This window comes from Acomys minous (genome assembly GCF_964271855.1).
Source record: "Acomys minous genome assembly, chromosome: 4".
NCBI classification, from domain to species: Eukaryota; Metazoa; Chordata; class Mammalia; order Rodentia; family Muridae; genus Acomys; species Acomys minous.
This window is the reverse complement of record NC_140486.1, coordinates 61,376,545-61,396,705: the sequence shown is the minus strand read 5'-3', so window position 1 is coordinate 61,396,705 and position 20,161 is coordinate 61,376,545. Positions and strand designations below refer to the sequence as shown.

The following is a 20,161-nucleotide window of genomic DNA, read 5'->3' as shown; positions in this document are numbered from 1 at the left end:
TGCCCAGGGTCTGAAGATATGGCTCAGCATTACAGAACTTTCCAGAGGACCCAACTTCAGTTCCCAGCACTCATACTTTGTAGCTCACAACCACTTGCGACTTCCTTGGGCATCCACATACATGTATCATGTACGCACAGAGAAACATTTACACAAATAAAAATAAATCTTAGAAATATTTCCACCATTAAATATCTCTATTGCACATGTAGAAGAAGAAAGAGAATTATCATATTGCTTGTAAGTCAAGCACACAGGGATGTCTACTTCAACTTATTTCAAGTCTCAGGAAATACTTCTAAAAAGCAATGGAAAAAGTCTGCAATTTTTTTAAAAGTACGAACTACCATTGTTTTGCTTTAAGCTTGAGAGCCTGCCTTTTCATTAGGAACATGTACTTTATGCTTTGGGGTTCGATTCTTCTCCCTGGATCTTAGTGTTCACTTCTTCTACTATGGCTTTGCCTTGATTTCCACTGTCATTCTTCCTCACACACCTCATTGGTAGACCGGCCTATTCATTTCCTTCTTTTTTTCACTTCCATCCTTTAACATTTGAATCACGCAGAGGGGCCTCTTCATGGGTAGCCTTGTCAGCAAATTCCCACGAGATTATAAAACAAACCAACCAAAGGTTGATTAAGAAAAGTAAGAGACTCTACCATTTCCTGAATTTACTTTTCATGCATCAAAATTTAGAAAGCACTTACACTCACACGAAACTTGTTCTTCTGTTTTTATTTTTTGAGATTATGACATAATTATACTCTCCTCATAGCCTTCCTTGCTCTCTTAAATCCATGTCCTCTCTTTTCGTTAATTATTGTTACATGCATATACATTCCTGCATACAAACAAGCTTGTCCATCCGTGTGGTGTTACTTGTGGGGATGTTTTCAGAGCTGACCGCTGTGCACTTGATAACCAGCTAGTGAGCCCTAACAAGAGAAGACTGTTTTACTATTCCTCCCTTCAACTCCGACTCCTTTCCAGTGGTTTTATCACTCTACTACCGTCACAAAGCCTCGCTCTTACCGTTTTTCTTATCATTTGATTATCAGAAGTCCAATTTGCTGCTATTTTTGTTTTATGTACACCTGAATAGAAACAACCGAATGTGCTTTTCCCAAGAACTTTTATAATGGTAACGCTTGGTGTTTGTGTCAGCCTGGCTCACCCACAGAGGGATGTCAAGGGGAAACACGCTGTCTGGGCGTTTGGAAGCCAGGTCTTAACTGACAAACATGGGACACAGAAGATTGACAGGATTGGACCAGGAAACCGGCATCATCAAGTGAAAGGAGAGGCTGCGTTTTGCGATGAATCATAATACCCAAAATACTGAAGCCTGTCATCTCCAGTCAGTCGGCATATGCACTGCAGTATGAGCTGGTGGAGAAGAGTTTCCATGCACCAAAGTTTTTCATCTACTTCAAACACAACACAGCTCTCCACATAATGCCAGGCATTAAAAAGGGTTTGCATGAAACACAATTCTGAAATTGGTGACTACTTCAAATGCTTTGACTGAAATTGCTCGAAATTGCTATCTAGGTAATTTTAAAATGCAAATGAGTATGGAAGCACACATACAAAAGAAATCAAATTATATATAGATATAAAACTGGAGATATATGCAAATACACAAAAAGGATTATATGCAAGCATACATACAGTAAAATGAATTTCTAATTTCAGTTGATAGAAAACAAAAAATAATATTGTCATTATTTTCAGTAATCTATCTTCTAGGAATTGATTATGATGAATAAGGAGCCTTTGGGTGGGAGTATAATTAATATTTATGGTAAGATATTGACTTGTGTGCTTGCATAGGTTATGTTCCCTTACCTATGCCTCCCTGTATCTGAAGTGCCAATACTATTCGCCTTCACAGGCACCTCCTCTGCAAAGATGTTCTGTAAATAAATGAGGTAATGCTTGGGAAATCTTTGCAGCTTGGGATAGAAAACCACCGCACACATACAAGATATACTTGCTATTCCATATTCAAGCCTGGCATGCCCTTGCCTCTATTTTAAATGGTAATTGCATTGTTTGAGTCCTTCAGATTGGATCAAAATCTGGGTCAATATAAAAGGACCATTATTTTTAATTTTAATATGAACGCTGTTTCAAAACCCTGCACGTGAGGATAGAAAACTGTAGGAAATAAACAAAGCACATAAATCAAGCTTTGAAGGAGAAAAATCTTCATCTGAAAGGATTTTCTCTTTTTTTTCAGTGAGTATAAACACTGTATTTCCCAGGAGAAATATTTGGGTCCAGAGAAGAGGCTTGTACCACATAGTGTGAGTGCGTGCACGCGCGGGGGTGTGCACGCGTGTGTGTGTGTGTGTGTGTGTGTGTGTGTGTGTGTGTGTGTGTGTGCTGTGCGTGCGCGTCCGTGGAGAGGGGCGGGGGAGGCGGATGAGGAGGATGAGATCATAGCTTCAGGATCCTCAGGAAACCCTGGTACAGGCAGCAGCCAGCCTCCGCTGTGCCCACATGACCCACAACTCTGGCAGCGGACCCGGCACTTCCAACATTACTAAATAATCAGAGAGCGGCTCCCACTCTGGGCCCACACCTCCCTGCAGACGATGGACACCTTCTAAGAGTTTGGCGAATAGGTGACCCAGGCGCCTGACCATTGCAAGGTGTGTGTGCACGTTGACTGCTCCCTTGAGGGCTTCGGGTGAGAGAGAGCTCAGGGGTTCAGGGGGTCGGGGTGCCAGGCGAGGAGCCGGTGCAGGGACTATGCTGTGGCGCTGTCCCTCACCCAGAGCCTCTGATCCTTGGAGGCGCCAGGACCCGCGGCAGCCTCTGCGCAGGGACCCGGCGCCCTAGCAAGGGCAGGCGCCAGGCAAAGTCTGGAGCCGGGGCGGCGGGGAAGGGCTGCGCCCCGGCGCCCACTCTTGGGTTTCCCACCTGTGCGCCCGCTCCCGGCGTAAGCGGGGTACCCGGACTGCGGCGGCACCTCCCAGGGCGGCGGGGCGGCGCCTTGGGCCCGCGGGGCGGCGGCGGCTGCGGCGGGATGCGCGTGGCAGGTGGATCCCCCTCGCTGCAGCCCACCCGAAGCCAGGGCTGCCCATGGCTCCCCGCGCGGGCTCCGCGGGATGAGGTGTTCCGTCGGGATCTGCCCTCGGGGTCGCTGTCGTCTTGGGCTGTGTTGCGGGGAGGCAGAGTAGCCAGCCCCCGCTAGGGATAGCACCGAGGCTGGGGAAGTCTGGAGGAGAGTGGGGGAGGCGCCGGGGTTGACCGGGAAACCCGCGAGCCGGTCTCTCCCGCGGCGGCGTGGGGCGGGCTTTGCAGTGCGGCGCGGGGCCGCGCGGAGCGCCAAGCACGAGTGGGCAGTGGGGATTGCGGGGGGGGGGCTTCCCGTTTGCCTCCAGCCTTCCTAGCCTGTTGCCCACTTTGGAGTTCTGGGCTGGACAGAGGGCAGCTGGGAGGGTCATTCTGGTACCTAAAGTGGGAGGTAGAGAGATGACTTTGTTGAGTGCCCAAACCAGAGGAGACTGGCAAAGGCATGCTGGGAGGCAGAGGTATCATTAGGTCTTGACCTTATAATTCGGCTCTTGGATGGCCTTGGGACTCGGTGGCTTTGGGAAGATAAGAGAGGAACTTGGGACTGAGGGTGGGACGTGTACTAGCAATAGATAGCCCCAATGGGTTCATTTTTGCTCCAAAACAGAGCTTTTGAGTTGAGTTTTACACTACAGCCTTCCTTTTTCTTCTCATCTCTACTGGTGTTTACTGTGGTTCTGTGTCCGTTTGACATAAATACCTATATTGTTGCAACATTATGTAGTATATGAAATTGTTTTTGTTCTTGTTCTTATTATTTTATTATACTTGGCTTATTTCAGTGAGTTCACATAAACAGTTTGGTGTTGTTTAGTTTAATACTTTTCTGAGTTCTCCCACTGGCATAAGAGGTAGGCTATATTATAGCAGCCACCTTTTTTTTTTTCTTTCCCACAAAGGATATCCAGACAAAATCTCTTTCACAGGGTTGAATTGCTATTAGCTGCCTGAGCTTTGAGTGGCGAGGAGATGCTCAGTAACCGAAAACTTCCTAAAGATGAATCCCTTCTAATTCTTTTTTGTAATTCTTTTGCCATGATTACAGCAAATATCCATTGGCTAGTCTACTCTTGACACAGTTCACCAAGTTTCATAAAATTATTATAGATCAATGCAGGATGCCACAACAAGATTAAACCCGGTAGTTGCTATCTCTCAGTGACATAATTGATCAAGTAGGTGGCTCAACCTATGTGTTTGTTTACAGTCTACTTGTTTAAAGAGCATATTTTCCTTACCTCATTTTCTTGTTCATGATTTTCTTTCGAATACCATTTTCATTTTGCAGAACATTTTTAATAAGTTTCACTATCTTTCATGCAATCAAGCTGACAAGGGTTTGGGCAGCCAAGTAAAACGGCTTATGAAATTCTCTTTCAACTGCCACTGATAAGAGGACAGGCTGTATTCTGAGGGCATTTATGTATGTCCTGTCTTTTAACCAGTTGTCTGTACTGTCTACACAATTCTGTAGAAATGAAGACCGAAACCACGTTTTCTCGTTAGTTCTAAGTCGGCATACTTTTAAGCACATCCACTTGTTTGAAATGAGCCATGATGAAAAGGAAAAAGTCTCTGAGGGCTCAACCCTGTTTCACGTGTGTAGAGCGTAACTCTTCATTTGAGTTGATCATGGAGTTTTTTATAAGATACGCTTTTGGGGACAGACGTCTCTCATAAGTCTTCATCTGTTACTTTTAAAGTAAGTTTAATTGCTTCTTCACGTAACAAGTTTCTAACTTATTTTGACATTCATGGATTGCCTTTCATTCTTTCACTTGAATCAAACTCGGCTTGCATAACTTCAAACTCACACTCTCAAAATTGTGAGTAAAAGATCCTTATAACCCAACTGAATTATGCAATCATGAAAACAAGCTCTGTAGGTGTGAGCTCTAACCCAGCTCTGCAGTGGCCAGCGCTCCTGTGCCTCCACACCCCTAGTTGCAGCCTCATGTTTATTTGTGACACTGGAACCCAACATTGTGATCAGAGCATTGCATGCCACCAGGAGCAAATATTGTGATGCTGAAGGTTCTTTTCTTTTTTTTTTTTTTTTAACATTTTTTCATTTCATTGAAAATATATTTTTCTTACAAAATAGATCCTGATTATGGATGCCCCTCCCTCTACTCCTCCCAGTTTCTCCCCACCCCTCTTTCCATCCACACCTACCCATTTCTGTTACTCATTAGAAAACAAACAAGCTTCTAAGGGATAATGATAAAATATATATACTATAATAAGGTATAATAAGGTAAAAGAAAAAACTAATACATCAGAATGGATCAAAGAAGACAAACAGAAGGAAAAGAGCTCAAGAAAGGGCAAAAGAAACAGATATAGATGCATAGATTCTCTTTGTTATTCAAACAACACACTAGGAATCCCATAAAAACACTAAATTAGAAGCCATAATATATACACGAAGGACCTCGTAAGGTGAAAAAAAGAGGGGAAAGTAAAATAAAATAACAGCATAAATAAAATTAAAATAAATAAAAATTAATTTTAATTAAATTTTTAAAATTAATTTTTAAAAAAAGTCCTGACATGATAGCATGAGATTTCTCAAAGTCTTTATATCAAATGCTGGTTGTTCTGAAGGCATAAATACCCTGATGTATATCAGTATCATTTTATAACTGATTCAAAAATGTTCCAGTTTTCTGGCCTCTGATACTTATTTTAGAGATGCATTCTCTTGCTACTTTTATCTAGTGTTGGGGTTCTGACCTGGTTTCCATTCACTGTCCCACCCCTCTGGTTTGGGGAAGACTTTTGTATTACTTCTTGTGGGGATCAGAGTGCCCTCTCTGCCTGGTGCTGGGTAGAGGACACTGCATACAGGGAGGGATGGGTTGATGTGTGAGCCCTGGCCCATCAGAGGTGCCACTTTTAGAAGGTCGTCAGAAAAAAAAATGGTCTTGTTAAATAAATGATTTTCTTCAAGAGGAAATGTTAACTGAGTGACAATCCTCATTCCAGGACCCCTGGATAGGTCACAGAAGTCAAGATAGGGCCCAGGAATAAGTGAAAAGTGACCATGTTTGTAGAGAAGTTGTGTGCCAAGAGGTGATCAGGTCCAGTTTTCTTCCGCAGAGCTTGCAGAGCAACTTTCTGAATCATCTTCTGAGTCAGAGACATGAGTTTCCCTTTAGTTATCCCTTAACCTTTCTTTTCGTTCTCCCCTGTGGACATGGTGGGGGACTGCAGAACTCCTATTACTTTTCAAAGCACACGGAGAAATTGCTACCTTTATTCGGTTATTACGCCATTCCCAAAAATCTATGTAAGTTTAATCAACAACAGTCATTTTCTTTCCTTGCAGAAACAACTGCTTTCAAACTAAATGGTGGTTTTCTTTTTCAGCTGTGGTTAAGGTCACAAAATGTCTCAAATAGAATTTTAATTGATTCATCACTTGGTTCTTAAGATTTGCTGAAATGCCCAAGGGCAGTGTAGAAGTTTCAGAGTCAGAGAGGGAGGGAGGGAGGGAGGGAGGAAGGAAGGGAGGAGGAGGGGGAGAGAAGGAAGAGAGAGAGAGAGGGAGGCAGGGAGGGAGAGAGAGAGAGAGAGAGAGAGAGAGAGAGAGAGAAGAGAAAAGAAGAGAAGAGAAGAGAAGAGAAGAGAAGGGAAGAGAAGAGAAGAGAAGAGAAGGGAAGGGAAGGGAAGGGAAGGGAAGGGAAGGGAAGAGAAGGGAAGGGAAGGGAAGGGAAAATGCGTGTGTGTTAAAGTAACAATACCGAAATATTTATTGAACATTTTCTATGAGATGAATATTATCCTATGAGCTCTGTATATTTTAATTGACATTTACTTCATAAAGCATCCACATAATGTTTGCATTTGTTGTAATTATCTACCTTCCTTTATTTAAAGAAGGGAAGACTGAAGCGTAAGAACAGTAGCCATGACCTCAGTCAAAGAGTTAGACAGGAGCTTTACACTTGAGTGTGGAGGCTCCGGGAGGCACTTCCATCAGTGCTGGAAAACATGAGCCCTCAGAATTGGTTTCTTTGTTCCCTTAATACAACTTAATGGAAAGAAAACAATGTTTTTTTATATCAACACATTTTGCTCATATTTTACCAGTTAAATATGTAATATATATATATTGTATGTATATATATATGTATGTATATATGTGTGTATATATGTATATATATATAAATGATATATATGATTTTATATACAATATCATGCCTGAATAAGAAGAGATGAGTGCTAAATTGTGAGAAATTTCCCATTTCATATTATGTGTATGTTTAAATTTTAAACATGACCCCTTGAGTACTATAAACAGTGATGTTCTCTAAGTTAAGAGTTTGACATTTAGCATTTCAAATTATTCAGGAAATATCTGTAATAGCTAGAGCCTCTATGACTGGGAATAAACTCAGACTTTGCAACCACTTGTACCATTTTCCCTAATGTCTGTCTAGACTGAGTACTGCAAAGAGATTATAGAGTACAATGTAAAACTTCCATTAAATTATCTTGTTAATTTGTACATTGAGATCTTTTGACATAAATCAATGTAATTGTTGTGGTAAGAAGTAGAGAAAATTCCAAATAAGGTTAACCTAATTCTGTGGGACATATCATTAACAAAGAGAAATGATGATTAGCTAAACATGGTAATGCAATCAAAGGCCTTAGCACCTAATGATAAATGTTAGTGAATGTTGCTGAGAAGCTGATAGGATTAATATCAAGCATGAGTTCATGCATGGTGAACATGTGCAGTGTTTGTGTCTCCTCTTTGAAGTTCTTGGAAATGCTGAAGGTAGCAGATATATTTCCCATGACTTATGTGTCCCCTAGAAGCCTGTGATATATTATTTCTTTGTGTGCTCTGCTTATACAAAGCCTGGTATCACAGAGTAATTGTGGTTCTCACTTATTTAAAATAAATAAGTTTACTGTAAGTAATTTATTCACTGTAAATAATAATACACAAGACTTGAATTTTACATTTTTCTTGGTTTTATAGTATGTATGTCTTGGAGTAAACAATGCTAGGAATAGCACTGTTGAATAATACATTAAATGTAATTTACAGCTTAATGCTATAGCACAGTGTCCTTTTGTAGGGTTTTATGTATAATATATAAGTAATTAGCACAGCTATGTTGTAGTAATAACCACAAAATCTCAGCGAGTGAAAAATGACAGTTTTTTTCTTGCTAATGTTATAATTCATAGTGGGCAATGTGAGCTTCTATCTTGCATCTTCCTCATTCAAGTATACAAATGTATAAATCCCTGAATATCAATATCTTTCACCATGGCACACAAGATTATGTTTAAACACTACCATTTGGAAAAGTCTTCACCAGAAAGTGGCACTCAATGATTCCTGTATTTCACTGGCCTAGAAAAGTCATATGACCATGTCCAACCCAACACCAACCCCCAGAAGTGCAATTCGTTCCTATCCTTGTTAAAAAAACAAAATAAAACCTGAGTGGATACATCTAATGAGTACCACATAAAAATTACCGAGTTTCCCTCATCTAATGTTATTTATTATTTAAAGTAAAAGTAGACTTATTAGTGCCTGTGTCATAGAACTTAGCAACTGGGGTATTACAGAAAACCTCAGCAAGGAAGTCAAAGGATACCAATTGTGAAATCTGTGCTGCCAGTGTTTTCCAGCAGTGTCTTTCATTGGGGAATGATGATAGAAGCTATGCTTTAGGAGAATGTATTAGACAGCCTATCTGAAAACCAGTACAGGCTAAGACCAAAAGGATCAAGCCTGGATCTACTGAACTTCTTTGATTCTACCAACATTATGCAGAAATCAAAACATGTATCTGGCCACTTCACTCATGTGGACAAAATAGTTTTGCTACCATGTATTTTCTATAAAAAGAAATGCATGTTAAAAAAAAATCCCAATTCATGCTGTGACTGTACTCTTTGTTGGTAGATATAACTTGCACAGTTAGAATGTGACCAGTCACAGTTTAGACCAAGCTTTATATGTTAAGATAACCCAGCACTTGCAGTTGTAAGGAGTGGCACAACAAGAACCCATTGCCCCATGGCCTATCTACCCAGCCTTTCAACAGATTGCAACAACTTGCAAAACCACAGCACTATATTACAGCAGAATTCTGACACTGATATAATGACAAGCAGATTTCATCACCATGTGGCTAACTCACGCTGTGCTTTCATGGCCATAACAACTTTACTCCATTTTCCTCCTTTCCCAGTTCCTTGAAGTGAATAACTTATTGCCACATCTGCAATTTTGCCATTTCAGGAATGCAACGTAAGTGGAGTTGCACTATATGCAATTTCAAGGTTTGCTTGTGCATTCTATTCATTTCTCTCAAGATTTGTGTGTGTAGATGAGTATGTCTCACAAGCTTTCTAACTTTTATGGATAAGAAGTATTTTATGGCATGCATGGTGACAGTTTAGACATTCAAATATCAAAAGCACCCATTTTCTCAGATTTTTTTACTACTAAAATAAAAATTACTGTGACTATGCATACACACATACACGTGTGTGTGTGTGTGTGTGTGTGTGTGTGTGTGTATGTGTGTCTGAATGTAGGTGCTATTTTGAGGGAATAAAATATCAGGAATTGCTTGTACATTTTTATTTGAAACTGTCAAACTCTTCCAACAGTATGGAGATGAACTTATACTGTTAACAATAATGCATGAAGGACTGACTTTGATTCTTCACCGGAATCAAACAATATTGTTTTTATGACAATTTTATTGATTCTGTTATGTAGGTAGTAATGTCTTACTGTGGTTTTCACTGGCATTTTTAAATGTCTAGTGATATTAACTATGTTTTCATGTCTTGAAATCATGTAGACGGAGTCTTTCCACTTTAACCTCAAGTTTCTTCAGCTACTCTAGTTCCTTTGTTTTTACATGCAAATTTCAGAATGATTTGTCTGTCAGTCTCCAGGTCACATTTCATTAATGAGCTACTGTCAGTGGGTAGTTGCTGGAAGATGGAGAATTATTCTTTTTAAAGATGTGACCATTCATAGGTTTCCCATGCGGCAATAGATAGCCACACCCTTATGCACACTGGTCAACACTGATTGGACTTTGTGAATAATGGGGCGGAGGAGGAAACGATGAAGTTAGGATGCTGACATGTCAATAGGAATGTGGAGGAGAAAACTGGTAGCAGGTTGCTATCATACTGCATTGCATACATGTATGAAATTCTCAAAAATAAAGACAGAAACCATAATAAACTAAAAAAACAGAGCAATAGAAAATCCTATTTGTTAATGAAGTGTTTCTATTTGTGGGAATAACACATTCCATTTCTTCATCGTTCTGTCTTTCATCATTGGTTTCTTTTTACATTATTATTTAAAACTTCCAAATTCTTTTATTCTCATCATATTCATAACCAATATTGTATGTACTTTGTGGTGCTGTTATCAATATTCGTGTCAGGAGCAAGAGGGATGCTCTTTTATCAGAATTTAAATTATTAAATCAGTCATTTTAGTACTTGTGTGATGCTTAATACTTATCAACCTGACGGGGTCTAGAATCACTGAAGAAACAACATATTCATATCTACAACCTAATCATATCTGTAAAGGATTCTCTATATCAGCTTACCTGAGGGGGGAGGATCTGCCTTCAGTGCGTGAGGTACAATTCCATGGGCCACGGTGTCCTGCGCCCAATCAAAAGGAGAGAGAGAGTCATCCAAGCACAAGCATTCATAGCTCTTCTTCCGCATTGTGGATACAATGTGGCAGCTGTCTTGAGCACTTGGCCCAATGACTTCATGGCTATGATGGGTTACACCTTCAAACTGAGCCAAGACAAGCCCTTCCTCCCTCAGGCTGCCTCTTGTCAGGTATTTGATGACAGCTGTGAGGAAATGCAACCTACATCATTAGTCTAGGGCTGCCATAGGAAAATACTACAGACTGAGTGACCAAATTACCATAAAGATCCTCTAGCCAGTTGGTGGTGATGCACTTCTTTAGTACCAGCTCTTGGGAGGTAGAGGCAGGTGGATCTCTGAATTTAAGGCCATCCTGGTCTACAAATCAAGTTCCAGGACAGCCTAGCCTAGACAAAGAAATCTTGTCTTGAAAAAAGAAGGAAAGAGAGAGAGAGAGAGAGAGAGAGAGAGAGAGAGAGAGAGAGAGAGAGAGAGAGAGAGAGAGAAGGAAAAGAAAAAATCCTCACAGTTCAGGAGGCTGACAGGTCACTATCAAGCTTTTGGCATATTTTATTTTGTTGGTCTTGGGGTTTCTTGCTTTGATTAGCAAATGACTGGTTTTTCCTTGCTGTCTCCTAACAGGAGCTTTTCTCTACACGCCAGCAGCCAGGGCTCCCTTTACAAACACTCCTGTGCTCCTATGGACACGTGTCACATTGCATTAGGATCCTCCGTAACAACTGAATTTTAACTCAACCACCTCTTCAGAGGACTGAGGCTTCTGCACTGTCACATCCTGAAATGCTCAGAGTTAAGGCGTCATGGTGTGGATAAAGTCAGATGCTCAATAAGGCAGTGTTAGTCACAGTACAATTCTAGCGTCCTTCATGCTGTGTTAGCTGTGGAAATTTAAATTTGGGAGGAATTTGTCCACTTTATTTAACATATTGAGTATATTTGTATAAAATAATTCAAGTGCTTTTTTAATATTATTTTGAAGTCAGCAGAGTCTCAAGCGATATCTTTTGTCTAATTACAGCTGTAGTTAATTTGTGTTTTCTGTCTTCTTTTAGCCTTATGAGAGGTTGCTCAATTTATTTCTGTTGTAATGAAACATATTACTTCATTTACTTCCCCCTGCCCTCTGTGGTTTTTGTTTGTTTGTTTTTGGTTTTTTTGTTTGTTTGTATTTTGAGACAGGGCTCTCTGTGTCAGCATTGAGCCTAGGCTGTCATGGTATACCAGGCTGGCCTCAAACTTGCCACCATGCTCGGCTTCCCTGTTGTTTTATCAGTGTGTTTTGTTTCACTAATTTCTGCTTGTATAATAATTTTCCAGTTTTCTTTCCTTGAGTTTGTAGTGCCCACATTTTTTATAATTCTGGTGAGAAAACACAAGGTATCACTTTAAAGTTTTGTCTACTCCTCAATTATATGCATTTAGTGTCATAAATTTCTCGTTATTTCCCTCTTTGACACATGTGTTGTTCAGAAGTGTCTCTGCATTGCGGGTGCTCACCGATTTTCTGCTAACTGTTCTGGTTTGGGTTTCTGGTTTCATCCATTATGTCATAGAAAACACTTTGCATGGTTTCCATTCTTCTAATTTGATTGACACTTATATTTTGTATTTTTTATTAATTCTTGGCTGAGTTCTCCTGAGTATGAGCCTACTCTGGAGTGTTATCAATATATCAGTGGTCACACCGTTAAAGAAAACTTCCATTCCCTATTCCAGCAGCAATCACGTGCCAAAGGCTCTGTTGAGGGCTATTTTATGTTTGAACATGTGGTGCATTTGGGTGTATGCACCAAAGAATCTGGAGTGGACTGTTTCAGTGAGGTGATCTGTTGACACATAGAAAATCATGCTGGCTGACTGTATTATTGTATTATCTCCATTTTACTTCAATTAATTGTCTACACTAGTGAAAACGTGCAATGCTTGCAGTTACTTCTCCTTTAACTTCTACCAATTTGGATTTGTATATTTTATAACTCTTATTTGGTGCATATACACTTAAGATTGCTAAACTTTCCTGATATGTTTACTTTACTCATTACATAATATTCTTTGTTGTATCTAACAATTTTGTTTTCTTTGATATGTATTTTATTGACAAGAATATTCACTAGTTTCACATTTCTTTTCCCATCATCATACTTTGTGTCTGCTTAAGTTGTTGCAATCCATTTAAGCTCTTTATAGATAAATATGATTGGATCTTTTTATTGCTGCAAATCTATATTTTAGTTTGTTTATTGTGCCATTTATATTTATTACAAAATTTTAAATATATTTTATTAATTTATCCATATTACATCTCACTTGTTATCCCATCCCTTGTATCCTCCCATTCCTCCCTCCCTCCCAGTCTCCCCTTACTCCCTTCCCCTATGACTGTGACTGAGGGGGACTTTCTCCCCCTGTATATGCTCATAGGGTATCAAGTCTCTTCTTGGTAGCCTGCTATCCTTCCTCTGAGTGCCACCAGGCCCATCTGTTTTTTTTTAAACCTACTGTTTTAGTTTCTGTTTGTTCTTTCTTTTTATTTTCTCTGGTGATTTTTCTACTGTCCTCCTAGCTATTAGGACACTTCCTTTTTCTTTGTGCGCAGTGCTCCAAATGTACAGCTTTTCATAATAGGTTTTTAGCAACTGTGCTAAGCATCAAATCATAGTTATAGAATACTTCAATGTCTATTGCTCTGATTTTTAAATTTGAGTAAAACATAGAAGTTTTACATCCCTCTACATATCTCATTTATACTTATGTTAGCTATTTCCTTTGCACATATTTAACACATCAGAGAGTGTTGCAGTTTATGCCTCAACTGTAAAATGTTATTTAGAAAGTTCAAGAAGACAGTAAAGACTCCATCTTATTTAGCCATATTTTTGTTTGCCATGTAATTTTTAACCACCATTGATGTTCCAAGATTACTTACTTCTTCTTTCTTTTTGTTGTTTGTGTGATGAGGGGTGTGTGTGTGTGTGTGTGTGTGTGTGTGTGTGTGTGTGTGTGTGTGTGTGTGTGTGTGTGTAGGTCAGAAGCTGATATGGCTTCCTGGCTTCCTGGATACTTCTCCACCATATCACCCTATCTCCTTGTCTTTGGAGATGCTCTCTTACTAATACTGCTCATAGATTAGTCAGATTGGCTTCTCAGTGAGCTCTAAGGATCCTCCTGTCCGCAGTACCATCCCACTGTCACTACACTTACAGATATACATGACCATGCCTGGAATTTTATATGCTGTTGGGCATCTGAACTTAGATTCTTGATTCTTTATTATTTCTTCTGCTTTTCCTTTTATTTGGAGTGCTTCCTTAGGCTGTTCTTTTGTTTTGTCTCGGTTTTTGTTTGTTTGTTTGTTTGTGTACAAGAGATTTACCGTATTCCTAATTTTGAATACAGAGTTACAGACTAGTGATTTTTTTCCCTCTTTCTACCCCTCCCCCTAAACATACGCACATATTATGGAGAAAATTTGCTTTTCAAATCATTTGCTCTTTAAAACCATGGCCTCATTTTTCATTGATTGTTGTTACATGCATATATGTACATACATTATATTTCTAAATATATCCTGCTCAGTCTGTATAATGTAGCTTGTATATGTTTTTAGGGCTGACTGTTTGGGTGCGCTCTCCCCTGGCAAAGAATATTCCTCCCGCTCTCAGCATTTCTTAGGTGCCTGCAGTTCTTCCCAGCGGTCTGAGGCCTCTTAGTGATCCCCGTCCACTTGGGCATGTCTGCTGTCCTGAGTCAGCTCATGTCTGGGCAGTCATGTTGGGGAGACTTTACATGAATAGTTTCTGATGTTAGCAGGAGACACAACCTCATGGCCACCTTCCACATTCTAGCCCTTCCAGTCTTTCCACCCATCTCACGTCAACGTTCCTTGAGCCTTAGATGTCTTATAAATGTGTCCATTGCAACCGAGCCCCACAACTCTGTATTTTGATTGGTAACAGTTTTCTGCAATTGGCCTCCATATATGTTGAAAAGAGAAACTTCCTTGATGATGGGTGAGGCTTAATACTTACCCATATACAAGGACAAATATTTAGAGTGTAGTTAGAGATTGTGCTGTTTTAGTAAAGTGGCGGTTGTAGGATCTTCTCCAAGATCCATGGCACTACTAGTCCTGGCTAGTTAGCTAGATTTCCAGTACTGGGAATGATTTCCCTCTTGTTGAGTAGATCTTAAGTCCAATTAGAGAGTTCTTGGTTACCTCTAAGGTGTGTGTGGCACTATTACACCCTATAGTTATTGTGCCTAAGGCCATCCTTCAAAAGCACATCACATCTGTTAGTAACAAAATAAAAATCTTTGCTTTCCTAGAAACACCTTGTTCCTTTCCTGGCTTGGAGATTGTTTTGCTAGATAGTACTCTATGATAATGATTCTCATTTGACAGTGCTTAAAGTGTGTTATGTTCCTTCTTGTGCCCGGAAGCTCTTTGATAATGAATCCATCCCATCCTTGTTGGTTTTCTCCAGTAGGAAAAGAGATTCTTGGCTGAAGTTTTTAAGAGATTTCACTCTGATATGCCAAGATAGTATTTCTTTATTTGGGGTGGGACAATACTGAGTCTATTCCTTAATTCCTGAGTTTTATGTCTTTTCTCAAATTTGGGAAGAATTCAAGCCATCAGTTTTTAATCAGTTTTTCAATCTGATAATTTGGGTTTCTTTCCTTCCCTGTCTCTGAGGCATGGTTCTTAGATCTGTTGTCATAGTCCTACAATATGGAAGTCTCTTGTGCCTGAAGTAGCTGATGACTACTTGCTTGTGCCTGACAATAGACTTGCTCAGTTCGGGCCAAAGTGAGAAATCAGGCTCGCAGGCTAAAGTCGAGCTGTCGGTAGGGCTTCTCCCGGTGCAGGCTTTAGGGTACAGCCTGGTCCCTGCCCTGATGCTGAAGGTCACCTGAGTTCTTTAACTTTACATTCACGTCTTTGGATCCCTTCAACCTACAGCTGTTGTCATCATAGCCCCCATTCTCTTGCCACAGCCAATTCTTCTCTACTTCTTTAAGGCCATTGTGTTTAAAGCAGTAAAGGTTCCCATGAGTAACCCAAGACATTCTCCTTGGACAAGATCTGTAACTTAATATATCTACAAACTTCCTTTATCTGTAAAAGACAACATCCATTGTTTCTCTGGATTATAATCTAATATAAATCTCTGAACCCTTATCTGGCCCACCACACATTTCCTTACTTTTCTTCTTCAGTCTGATTTCTCTTTATTATTAAAATTTGATGATCCCTATGATTCTATTTTCCAGCTCTGAAAATATTTCCTGTCACTTCCATCCTGCTATTGAGCCAACCCACTAAATCCTATACCATTCTATTGGTTTAGCTTTTTTTTTCATTCTAAATCTTCTATTCTGTTCTTCCTTATATTTATTTTTCTTATCTGAACTTTCCACTTATGTCCATTTATAATGAACATAGTTGCAGTAGTCAGCATTACCTGTCAGCTTGACACAACCCCAGAATGACCTGGCAAGAGTTGCAATGAAAGACTGTCTACATTGCTGTGGTCTATGGGCATTTCTGTGTGGAATTTTGTTTTCTTAATGAAGTTAATTGACATGGGAAGACCCAGCTCAATGTGAGTGCACCCCTCTTCAGGCAGGGAGTCTTAGAATGTATAGGAACGGAGAAACTGGGCAGAACCACAAGCAAGAGAAAATGTCTTTTGATGTATGAAGCAACAGAAAAGATCAAGGAATTTCATTTCTTGGACTTTTCGGCCCTACAGCTAGCTTTCCTTCTTTTCTCCAACTCTCAGGGTCTGTATGTCTGTCTTATGTATAGAATCCGTGGTTTTGAGTTGTAAGAAGAACAAGCAAAGTTTCCATTACATCACTGTAGACATAAAATCTATGCATTTCTGTAAATGTAAACTGAAAATTAGCACTCTATATGACTTGGGGGATGAATCTCAAAAGAGACACAGCTGGTCTAGTTCCAATTAACAACAGCTTTATAGATCTGTGCCTTGGTATAAATGAGTGGTTAGATGCTGATGTTAGGAGGTTTGCAGGGCATGCCACCACTCTAGGCTGCATAGACCACAAGGAAAGACTCCAACCACTCCATAACACTGGCCCCACCCCACCCAACCCACACCCCAGTGCCAAGTCAGTGATCTTCCCTGGGCCACTGTACCTGCATAGTGTAGTAAGTAAGCCTGGACATCTCCTCTGCTCCAGTGGCTGCCTTCTCCTGCAGCATCCCGGAAGCATGCTGTTCTGGGTTGTCCTGTGTTCTCAGTTAGAGCTGTCCATTCCTGGAAACATCATTTAAAACTAAAAGTAACACTAAAACAGAAAGAAAAGAACTAAACACCAAAAACAACAAAACCAGTAGTGAGTAGAAATCCGTGTTCAAATTCATAACACCACCTAGCCATAAGCATCCTTTTTCCCTTTCTTTTATATAAAATTATATATTGAAAATATATAGAGAGATTTTTTTCAAGTTGTTGGACCACTCCTTGTTGGATTAAATACAAAATATGTGGCATAAGAGCCCAGTAGGCTGACCAGTAACCAAAGATAGTAAAAAAGATCTCAAAAGCAATGGTCTTATGAATTTCTCTCCAGAGACAATGTAAGTGACATTGTTGCTGGCCCCGGAATTCTCCCTGTATTAGAGCAACTAATCTCAAAGTCTGATCTAGAAAGAAGCTTCAGTGCAGATGAGGAACTCTGAGAATGCAAACTCTAAGAGACTACCCCTCAGGGAGAGGACCTAGCATCTGCTTTGTAGATGCTTTCTAGGCAACTCTCACGTCTATGAATTCCCCAACCTACTGTACTAGAATTAACTTTTCCGATTATTATAGACTATACCAAAATCATGCCCTTAACAACCCTCCGCTCATTAAGTTTGGAGACATTTTATCAATTGAAATTAACATTATCTGCTTTGATGATTAATGTCTTTTCAAGGGACTATAGTAAAGAAGTTTAAAATGAATTCACCCCAAAGCCATCTTTCTGGTTAAATACATATTATTTGCATAATTGGTTCCTATTCTCAAATCAAGTCTATTTCATGTCTGATTTTTGGCAGTTGTCATCAGAAACAATGAGCTACACTTAGCATACTGCTCCTGTTCCCCATAGCTTCCATGTCTTTGGGCATCACAGCTGCTCTTGTGTTTTCTAGAGCTGACAGCGGTCTTGAAGGTCTTTGGAGGTGAGGGTGGTGGCATCTTTGCATCCTATAAAGAATACGCTTTTGGGGAGGCCTTGTCACCGTTTATTGTTAGTGACAGATGCATATGCAGATGACTGAACTCATCACTGTCAGGACCACATCAGATCCACCCCGGGGGATTCTCTGTCTCCCACACTCTAGCAGGTTCCCCTGGAGTCATGTAAGATTAAAAGAAGTCTTAGCTACAAGACCGCCCTGAAGAAAAAAAATAAAGTACATTTTCCAAATAGAGCTTTAATTATTGGTGAACAGTTCCAAACCCTACAACAGGGAAAGACAAAACTGACATGAAGTCAAAGGTTAAAATATTTTAAAGTGTCCTGTGAGCATAAAAAAAGAGAGACGCATACGAAGTTGGGAAGTAGTCAATGTCTCCTACCTGCCACAAGATGTCGTTCAATTTTATTTTAGGACGTGTTACATAACTTTATGCTGTCAAGAAGCAAATAGCTAAGCCTAGAAAATATAACAGGTATATGTTTTCTTGATATCTACTCCCATGACCAATATTTCAGGTTTTTGATTAGTAAATAACAGTTTCCTAGGCGTAACTTTAGGCTGAAATTTTAAAATTTTCTTTAAATCATTTACATTTAAGTTTCAATATTACCTTTTAATAGACTATTTCTATTGGGTTTTGAGATGATAATATAATTTGATCATTTTCCATCTTTCTTTTTCTACCTCCAAATCCTCCCATACCTGTGCTTGGTCTCTTTCAAATTCATTGCCTATATTCTCAAGTATATGAATATGACCTGCTCAGTCTATATAATGTTATGTGTATGTATGTTTTCAAAGCTCAACATTAGTATTGGATAACCAATCAGTGTGGTCTTCCTTGGGACGGAGTAGTTCTCACCTGTCAGCATTCCTTGGCTCCTTGCAGTTTCTTGTGTGAGGTCGGGGCCTTCTGAGCTTTCTCTCCATGTTAGCAGGGCTACTGATATAGTCCTTGTTCTGATCACAGTTGGGCGGCCATGCTGGTGGGTCACTATCGAGGTAACTCCTGAGATTACAAGGGGATGGAGTCTCACCACAAACTCACTGATCCTCTGGCTTTTATTTTTTTTATTTATTTATTCAATCACTTTACAGCCTGATCCCAGCCCCTCCTTCCGCTCCTACCAGTACCACCCTCACACCCCCTTCCCTCAATGCCCCACCTCTTTCCTCTGGCTCTTATCATCTTTCTGCCCTCTCTTCTGCAATGTTCCCTGAGCATTAGATATGTCAGTGGTTCTCAGCCTCTGGGACACGACCCCTTCGGAGGTGGGTGTAAAAACAAGTATTTTGAATGTAGTTAGGAATTATCTTGGTTTAGTAAAGTAGCTGTCATAGATTCTCCTCCAAGATCCATGACTTCCCTAGCCTTGGTAGTGGGCTAGTTTTCTTACACTAGGCATGACTTCCATCTTGTTGAAAGTTCTTAAGTCCAACTAGAGAGCTGGTGGTTACCACCAGAGTATGTGTGCCACTACTGAATCCTTAGAATTATTGTATCATGCTGGTTTCTGATGTGGTTTAGAGGATTCATAACTGCATAGAACTGTTGGTTCCCACCCTCCTTTGGAAGGTTGCATGACACTTTCTGGTACCATGAAAGCTAGTCCTCGGGGAGGGAGCATTCAGGTCAGTACCAGCTCAGGGCCCTTGGTGACCTATGTCTAAAGTGTGCGGTGTACTCAGGATTTACCTTCCACCTATGGGGAGCAAGCATCAATAGCAATAGTCTGTAATGTTTCAGAAGCTTTTGGGATAACCCTGACCAACACCTCAACAAAGGTCTTCTCCTGCCTGTTGTTGTTGTTGTTGTTGTTGTTGTTGTTGTTGTTGTTGTTGTTAGATGAACTTTGGCACTTGACAGGATTATTGTCATTCCAAATGAGAAAATTCCATTTAAACTATATGTGTTGACATGCATTATAAGAAAATATAAGAGTTTAAAAGTATATCATTAATAGTTTGGTTCCTAATGACTTTTCAGACATCCTTACTACATTTTACTCTCCTTTTTCTTCTATCTTTATTTATCTTTCCATCTCTAATACAGTCCATTTTTTCCCTATTTTTCCCTCCTTTTAAAAGCTGACTTTTAAGTAAGTTGAAAGAATAGCTTGTGACTAACTTACTTGCCTTCCATTGAACATTTTAC

The 20,161-nt window shown here is 40.0% G+C and overlaps 1 protein-coding gene across 2 annotated transcripts in view; it reads left to right on the top strand.

Moving 5' to 3' along the window:
• Positions 1-2,463: 2,463 nt before the first annotated feature.
• DTNA (dystrobrevin alpha) overlaps positions 2,464-20,161 on the top strand; it is a 352,112-nt gene continuing 334,414 nt past the window's right edge. Inside the window, exon 1 of one of the 2 annotated variants that reach the window (XM_084780878.1) lies at positions 2,464-2,659. The gene's annotated coding sequence lies outside the window, so the exon portion shown is untranslated. The remainder of the gene's footprint in view (positions 2,660-20,161) is intronic. The other variant, XM_084780875.1, reaches the window with a different exon arrangement.